The sequence below is a fragment of the Panthera pardus genome, unplaced genomic scaffold (assembly GCF_024362965.1).
Source record: "Panthera pardus isolate Hobbes unplaced genomic scaffold, ASM2436296v1 HiC_scaffold_8, whole genome shotgun sequence".
In the NCBI taxonomy this organism is placed as follows: Eukaryota; Metazoa; Chordata; class Mammalia; order Carnivora; family Felidae; genus Panthera; species Panthera pardus.
In genome coordinates, this window is record NW_026527013.1 from 144,310,331 (window position 1) to 144,319,453 (window position 9,123).

General features: G+C 45.2%; 1 long non-coding RNA gene across 1 annotated transcript; it reads right to left on the reverse strand.

Moving 5' to 3' along the window:
* Nucleotides 1-2,795: 2,795 nt before the first annotated feature.
* LOC109268952 (uncharacterized) lies at nt 2,796-9,117 on the reverse strand. The gene is made up of 3 exons (XR_002080856.2): nt 7,901-9,117; nt 4,663-4,768; nt 2,796-3,331 (listed from the first exon to the last, which is right to left on the reverse strand). It is a non-coding gene; the product is annotated as an uncharacterized LOC109268952 (long non-coding RNA).
* Between the last annotated feature and the right edge of the window lie 6 nt (nt 9,118-9,123).

Sequence of the window (9,123 nt, forward strand, 5' to 3'; positions counted from 1 at the left end):
GGACCATCACTATCACCATTGAAGGGAAGGGAGGGGGAGAATTCTGGCTGGACAGTCTTTGCCGGCAGCAGCTTCTGCCCTTCTTGGCTGGGATAAGAGGCAGCAGGGCGGCCCCCCTGCCCTCCACTAGCCAACTTGGAACAGAGCCACGCAGTCAGTCAGCTGGCAGCAGAAATGTCTGGGCATCTGTGTCTGGGGAAAAGGTGCCAGCCTGACAAGAAGAGAGAATGTGCCCATGTGGGCACATATGTGTAAACACAGGGCATGTGTGTATGTAGCCACACGCAGAAGAGACGGAGGTAGGTGTTGTAATTATGAATGAAAACAGCACAGACATCGGGACGACCCCATGCCTCCCGAGCCCCCCACCCCGATGTCCGTCCCCCTAGTGCAACAGCAAAACACCTGCCTCCTTCTGAAACTCCTGCAGCCACTGGCCAAGCAGCACAAAGCCCACTCTGCCCCGTGCCTGGCTCGGTCACAGCTGACCTGGGCTCCCTCCTCTCCGCCCACTGTGGTCGCCAAGACAAGGACCAGGAGGAAGGAAGACTTCCTCTAGGTCTTAACATTTAATAACGTTATGATTCCATGAAGGAAAGAGGGAGCAAAATATCAACACACAGATTTACTCTAATTGTTGGGTGGACATAACTTAGTTGACAGCCCAGAAACAGAAAGCTGTTTAAAATACATGTTTTGAGCGAGTTTCCCTTCTGATTATTATTACCTACAGAAATCAAAGGACTAGGTAGTCCTCGGCCTTTGTGGAGATGAGGAAATAGTGCTTCTTCACCCTATATTTTCCTCGGCTTTTTCACGCACGTGCTTTCCCAAAGTTCATCGAAGTTTTCTTCTTTTTATTTTTTTTAACTTCAAAAAAATATGTATTTATTTTGAGGGGGGGGGAGGCAGAGAGATAGGGAGAGAGAGAATTCCATGCAGGCTCCTCACTGTCAGCACCAAGCCCCATGTGGGGCTCGAACTCATGAACCGTGAGATCACGACCTGGGTCAAAATTAAGAGTCAGAGGCTTATCCGACTGAGCCACCCAGGCATCCCTCTTTTTCTTCTTACCATATATGCTTAGAAAATTGGAAACTACAGGAAACTATAAAACTAATTCATAATCTACCACTTACTCATTTTAAGAAACTTGCACGATTCCTACACATGCCTACGTAAGCTGGATGCCTCCAGCACATTAAAATACACCCATATCCCACATTTAAAGTTATCAGGTTGAACTGAAATTGTCCAGTTGACATGATGTCATATTTGGAGAACCTTTGATTAAGTGTTTATTCATTTTAATTTTGCCTTTTAAAAAATCTTGAAGGAGCGCCTGGGTGGTTCAGTCGGTTGGGCATCCGACTTCGGCTCAGGTCACGATCTCCCAGTTGGTGGGTTCGAGCCCCGCGTCAGGCTCTGTGCTGACAGCTCAGAGCCTGAAGCCTCGTTCACATTCTGTGTCTTCTCCTCTTTCTGCCCCTCCCATGCTCATGCTCTGTCTTGCTCTCTCAATAATAAAAAATAAACGTAAAATATATATATTAAAAATAAATAAATAAAATAAAAAATCTTGAAGCAACTTCTTCTCTTTTCCATATCTCAAATATTTTTAAGAGTCTTTGAAAAGTCTATAGGTCCCTGGCACTGAGCTTATTGTGATTAATGAATTAAAGGGCCCGCCTAATGAAAAATAATGTCAATGTTAATATTTCAGAATGCACCCTGTCTCTCCCATATATATATACATATATGTGTGTATATGTGTATGTATATATACACACATATATATGTATATATACACACATATATGTATATATACATACATATATGTGTGTATATATACATATATAATATGTACGTATTTATGTGTGTGTATATATGTATAAAGTATATGGTCCATATAGTTTTGAAAACTATTCTTTTCTACTCTGCATTGTTCATCGAGCAATTCCCAAATGGGGCTTGTGGACAGAGGTCTCCAGTGTCTTCCAGACCCACTCCCACCCATACCGCAGCTTCTGGAACCACACACCCCTGAGGCAGAAATGCTTAGAAGACAGTTCATTTGCCTCCTCCCTGCATTTCACAGGGAGAGTAACTTGTCCCAGGTCAGTGAGTAGTTAGCATCAGAACCACACTCAGAATTGAGGCCCCTGGCCCAGGTAGGGGGCGAAGAAGCCTCTGTTTGCCTTGGGTGCTCTTGGCCCATCTTTGGGGACCGGCTCTACCTTCCATGGCTCCACCTTCCTCTGGTGCCCTGCACTGCCCCAGCCCGCCCAAACACCCCACCTCCACAGTTGCCACTGCTCTTGACCCAATTTCCCCATCCAAACTCCCTTGGCTGTCGTTGCATATCTGCTGTTGTCACAATGTTGCACAAGCAATTAATTTTACAAAATGTGTTTTTTCTCCAATTGTAAAAGTAACTCATGTGCACCCGAGAATAGTCTGGGGGGGGGGGGGCGGATATCTCGTTGCTGTATCACCCGGTAATGCTCATTATTAAAATGTTGCACAACAGATACAAATAAATGAAACCAATCAGTGAGCAGCTGTTCCTTATTCACTCAACAAATATTTGCGGAGCACCTACGACATGCCAGGCAGCGCTCTGGGTTTAGCATAGTAATTGACAAAACAGCCCAAATCCTTGTCCTCAGGGAGCTACCTGCTAGTGAGGACAGATAGTTGATCCGTACATAAATATAAAACACGTTTGATGGTATTGAGTACTATGAAGAAAAAAATAAGCAGAACGTTCCCAGCTTAAATGTTTACCATTTAAAAAAAAAGTGGTATTATCGAAAACGGTTTTGTTCTTGTTTTTCTTAACCTTTAAAAGTTTTTTTTTTTTTTTTTTTTTGAATTGACTTTGGACTTAAAAGTTGCAAAGCAGTAGAAACACTTTCCATGCACTTCCCCAGCCTTCGTATCTTGGCTGTTCCCGTTGTGATGGTCCAGCCAGCGGGTTCACACAGATGCAGCTGTATCCACTAACCCTGACGGGTTTCTTCGCGGTTTCGTCCGTGGTTCTGCTGCCGTCTGTCCTGGGCGAGGACCTCTCCGATCTCACATGCTGCACTCTGTGGCCGTGTGTCCTACCTTCTTCTGGTCTGGAAAGGTAGTTTTGAGTAGTCATAATTTGTTCGGTTTTATTTCGTTTTCCCAGTGTTTACTCACTCTTTCTTCTTGAATCTCACGATTTTTTCCCCTAGGTTCAGTTTTCTTTTCAGGTACATGCTTGCAAGTTTCCTTAATAAGGGTCTAGGGTGGTTCATTCTGTTTTTTGTTTGTCATTTGAAGATGTCTTCAATTTGCCTTCCTTTTTAAAGAGTAACAGCTGTATTAAGATCCAATTCACATGCCCAAATTCACCCCGTTAAAGTGTGAAATTCAGTGGTGTAGAGTGTATTTACAGAGTTGTGCAACCAGCTCCACTGTCTAATTTTAGAACAGTTTCATCATCCCAAGAAGAAACCCTGTACCCATTAGCTGTCATTCTTTATCCCCTTCTCCCTCCAGCCCCTGGCAACCACTAACCTACTTTCTGTCTTTAGAGATTTCCCCATTCTGGACATTTCATGTCAATGGAATCATACAATACGTGTCCTTTTGTGTCCAGCTTCTTTCACTCAGCATAAAGTTTTCAAGGCTCACCCATAGTGTAAGCATGTATTAGAACTTCCTTTTTTTACGGCTAAATAGTATTCTATTGTATCACATTTTGCTGACCTGTTCATCAGCTGATGTACAGTTGGGTTGTTTCCACCTATTTGACTATTAGGTGTAATGCTGCTATGAACATTTGCGTATAAGTTAATGGTAACTCTATGTTTAACTTTTTCAGGAACTGCCGAACTGTTTTCCACAACAGCTGACCACTTTACATTCCCGACAGCAATGCGTAAGGGTTCCATATCCTCACCCACGCTTATTTTATTTTCTTTAAAAATGGATATATAGGGGGGCGCCTGGCTGGCTCAGTCAGTTAAGCGTCCGACTTCGGCTCAGGTCATGATCTCACAGCTCGTGAGTTCGAGCCCCGCGTCGGGCTCTGTGCTGACAGCTCAGAGCCTGGAGCCTGTTTCCGATTCTGTGTCTCCCTCTCTCTGACCCTCCCCCGTTCATGCTCTGTCTCTCTCTGTCTCAAAAGTAAATAAACGTTAAAAAAATAATAATAATAATTTTTAAAAAATGGATATATAGGGGCACCTGGCTGGCTCGGTTAAGCGCCCAACTTCGGCTCAGGTCATGACCTCACGGTTTGTGAGTTCAAGCCCACATCGGGCTCTCTGCTGTCAGCACGGACCCTGCTTTGGATCCTCTGTCTCCCTCTCCCTCTGCCCCTCCCTTGTGTGCTCTCTCTCAAAACTAAATAAACGTTATATATATATATATATATATATATATATATATATATATATATATATATAGCCATCCTAGTGGGTAGGAGGTGGTATCTCATTTTGTACATCCTGTCTTGCGGGTCTGTTTTAACATAAACTGTAGCATACTACACACACACTATATACTTGGCTTCTTCCACTTAATGTATTGTGGAGATCACGTCCGTATGTACAAAACTGCTTATTCTTTTTGCTGACTTTACGGTGACCCACTGTATGAAAGTGCAATCCCGGTCATTTACTTAACCAGTTTCTCCTGATAGGCTGCTGTGCTTCTTCCCAATCTTCTGTATGGTAAACAGTGCTGCAACGATTGCCTCTGAATACGCCATTCTCCACGTGCAGGAGTTTGCCTGCAATGACAAGTGAAGTTCTAGGTTAAGGGGCGTACACATTCTTTCGTTTTTACAGCCATTACCGAATTGATTTCCATACAGGGTACCCATTTGTACTCACCAGCAATGCAAGACATGTTCTTTAACCGGACCCAGGATCATAAGATCAAATTTGTGAAGATAGTGTATTTGTCACACAGTACTCCCACGTGGGCTGACTATGACTCCATAGGGGGTGTGAGATAAAGATAGGGTTCATAAGGAGCTTTTCTTTTCTTTTTTTTTTAAATATAATTTATTGTCAAATTGGCTTCCATACAACACCCAGTGCTCACCCCAACAAGTGCCCCCTCAATGCCCATGACCCACTTTCCCCTCTCCCCCACTCCCCATCAACCCTCAGTTTGTTCTCTGTATTTAAGAGCCTCTTATGCTTTGCCTCCCTCCCTCTCTGTAACTTTTTCCCCTTTCCCCTCCCCCATGGTCTTCTGTTAGGTTTCTCAAGATCCACATATAAGTGAAAACATATGGTATCGTTCTCTGACTGACTAATTTCACTTAGCGTAATACCCTCCAGTTCCATCCATGTTGCTGCAAATGGCAAGATTTCATTCTTTCTCATTGCCAAGTAGTATTATTCCATTGTATATATAAACCACATCTTCTTTATCCATTCACCAGTTGATGGACATTTAGGCTCTTTCCATAATTTGGCTATTGTTGAGAGTGCTGCTATAAACATTGGGGTACATGTGCCCTATGCATCAGCACTCATGTATCCTTTGGGTAAATTCCTAGCAGTGCTATTGCTGGGTCATAGGGCAGCTCTGTTTTTAATTTTCTGAGGAACCTCCACATAAGGAGCTTTTCCTGATAAGCAGTCCCCAATGGGGAGGTAGAACGCAAAGAGAAGACAAACTCTCTTGGGACCCTATCTACCCTCCTTTGGTGGAACAGTGGGGCCAAAGATGCTGGGTAAGATAGTCATCTTTTCCTGTATTTCTCCAATAAAAAATGCTTACTTCGTTTCCAGTCTTCCATTTACTCATGGTGAATGTTACAATTCCAGATCCCCAAGCAAGGCATCTCCACCCTAGTTATGCTCTTACTTCATATTTGCCTACCACCCAGTTCTCTCTCTTCCTCTATTTCTGGGCTCCCAAGAACCGCAGTACATTCATGATAGTGTGCTTTGGGAGCTAATTAGATTAATAACCACCATTTATTTTGCCCTTAGTCTATGCTAAGTATTTTACACCCATTCTTTAGTTTAATCTTCGTAACCGTCTTATTAGGTTAGAACCATTATTGCTTCCATTATATAAATGAAGAAACTGAGGCCAGCAGAGCCCGAGGGCAACAACTAACAAATTGCGGAGCAGGATTCACGCTCCAGTGTGACTAATTTCTAACCAATACTCCTACAGTACCTGGGGCTGGTAGTTAGATATTTTAGGTCTTATCTATCCAACTAGATGACAGCCTGCTTAGGATAAGAATTTGCCTCTAGGGGCTGGCTCAGTCAGTGGAGCAAGTGACTCTTGACCTCAGGGTTGTAAATTTAAGCCCCATGTTGGGCACAGAGATAACTTTTAAAAAAAGAATTTGCTGCAGGATCCCTGGGTGGCTCCGTCGGTTAAGCATCTGATGCCTGATTTGGGCTCAGGTCATGATCCCACTGTTCATGGAATCCAGCCTCAAGTCCGGCTCATGCTGAGCATGGAGACTGCTTGAGATTCTCTCTCCCTCTCTCTCTGCCCCTCCCCTGCTCATTCTCTCTCTCTCTCTCTCTGTCCCTACCCCTCTCTCAAAATAAATAAACACTTAAAATAAACATGTTTCTTTAAAAAGAAAAAAGAACCTGCTTCTAAATGGCTTAATAAAACAATAGTCACTACTTACTGAGCATCTCCTATTTATTTATGATTTTCCCTAATTTACAGATTAGGAAACCAAGGCTCAAATAGATTGATTAATTTGGCCAGTGTTGGAAACAGGACAAGAATCCTGACTTAGACATCCCAGTACCTACCCAAAGATGACAGCCAATAATATTTGTAGCTGATAGTTGGGAAGCAAAGGGCTATCTACATTCACTCAAACCCTGGTTATCTTCAGCTGGCATGACATTCAAGCAATGACAGTGAATATGGGGGAGAGGGAATTGTTCGAGAGGTGCCCATCTCTTCCTTCCAGCTGTGTGAAAATAAAAATTTAAGGCTCACAATATGCAGACCCCAAAGGGTTATTGTGGAACTTCGGGGTTCGAGCACCAAACGTAGGCTACTATGAACAAAGTCCCTCTTTGGGACTTTTGTGGTCAATGATACAGATGATGTTAACACTCATGGAATGTTTTCTAATTTTTTTTTAAGTTTATTTATTTATTTATTTTGAGAGAAAGAGAGAGAGAGTGTGAGCAGGGGAGGGGCAGCGAGAGCGAGGGAGACATAGAATCCCAAGCAGGTTCTACACTGTCAGCATGGAACCCCCATGTGGGGCTCCAACTCACAAACTCCGAGGTCATGAGGTGAGCTGAAACCAAGAGTCCAGCACTTAAGGGACTGAGCCACCCAGGTGCCCGCCATGGAATGCTTTCTATGTGCCGGGCACCGTTCTTTGTGCTATACAAGGATGAATTCATTGGCTTTCCAGGTAAGGGCTATTATCATTCCACATAACATGTGAGGAAACTGAAGCACAACAAGATTAAAGGATTTGCCCAAAGCCCCCAACTAGCAAGTGATGGCTTTTGGGACATCTGGCAGTGTGATTTTGGCGCTCTAGCATCTCCTAACAACAGAGCAAGAGTCACTGGGTCCAGCACAAAAGCAGACAAAACTCTAAGGAAAAACCAAAAATTCTTGCCGGCTAAACAGAAAATTTAGTTTCTAAGTGCCTGCCTGCCTGCCAGCACGTCTTCATCCCCAACTTTCTCCTTTCTCCACCCACTCCTCCTGGAAAAAGAAGACTGTGAACCCAGAAAGTAGGGGAAAGGTCGCAGCTGGGATTTGGCTCCTCCCTTCCTGCTTTTTCACTAAAAGGCAGAGCACGGCAGAGCTCCCGGGTTCTCCCGCATCCAGCCTCGGCACATGATCCTGGCACGTGGAACCACCAGTCCTACAGCTCCGTGGACCAGCCTAGACTCACCTGCCCCGGCGCTTTGGCCCACTGCCCTCCTCCTCCTCCCCAGGAGGAAAGCAAGGAAACCACTGGCAGCCTTCTTGCCTGAAGGTTCCTTCCCAGGGGCCCGCTGACTCCTGGTGTCTTCCCAGGACTCTCTATTTTCCGAGACCCGCCTTTGGGTGCTCTCACAGTAGAACGGTTACGTTTCTCTGGTTTTGCGGGGGGTGGCGGGGTGGGGGTAGGGGTGGGATTAGCAAAGCTTCCCAGCCCCCAAATCTGAGTATGAGACTGAACTGTCACCTCCTAGCTCTTTGGTTCAATCTGAAAGTATCTTTAAAAATCATCTTGTAGGGGCGCCCGGGTGGCTCAGTCGGTTAAGCGTCCTACTTGGGGTCAGGTCATGATCTCACAGTTCATGATCTCACAGTTCATGATCTCACAGTTCCTGGGTTCAAGCCCCGCTTCGGGCTCTGTGCTGACAGCTCGGAGCCTGGAGCCTGCTTCGGATTGTGTGGCTCCCCCTCTCTCTGCCCCTCCCATGTTCATGCTCTCTCAATAATAAGTAAACGTTAAAAAAATAATAAAATAAAATCATCTTGTGTCCACATTTTAGGTGAGAAAACTGAGGCCCAGTGAGTACAAAGTGACGTCTTTGTGACGTCAGAACAGGCACCAGGGCCAGCTGAGTGTTTCACATTTTCTGACACATGACAAACTTTCGTAGAAAGCAGAACTTAATACGATGCGAAAACGCCTCACCATTCCAATGATATCAGTGGTAAATTAAACCTCAGGCCTTGGACTGGAGAGTGGGGGTGGTGCCCGGAATGCTGACACTTCTAGAAAGTGAAAGTCAGCTCTTCAGTCCCTGGAATTTAAACACTGGGGGCAGGGGGTGGGGGTCTGATGCCTTCTGACAATCTGTGCTTTGTTGGAATATCTGGTGAAGAAGCCCTCCTCCGCAGACCGGTCTTCATCGGACCTGAGGGTCCCTTGGATTGGGGCACCTCAGGTGTGTCTTCCAATCCACTTAGTACGGGGGTAAATGTGCCGATTCCTTCCAAAGTTTCCTGCAGCAGGAAAAAGCAGTCCGAGTTAACACACACGCTGGCCTTACTGCCGATCTCAGTGACTCAGAACCCCAAGTTGCGTTCTTTCCAAAACAGGTCGGACTGAGAGCCCTGCTCCGAGACCCCGACCTCGGACCGCCCCGCTTGGGGGCGGGGCCGCGGACGTGCGTCCGGGCG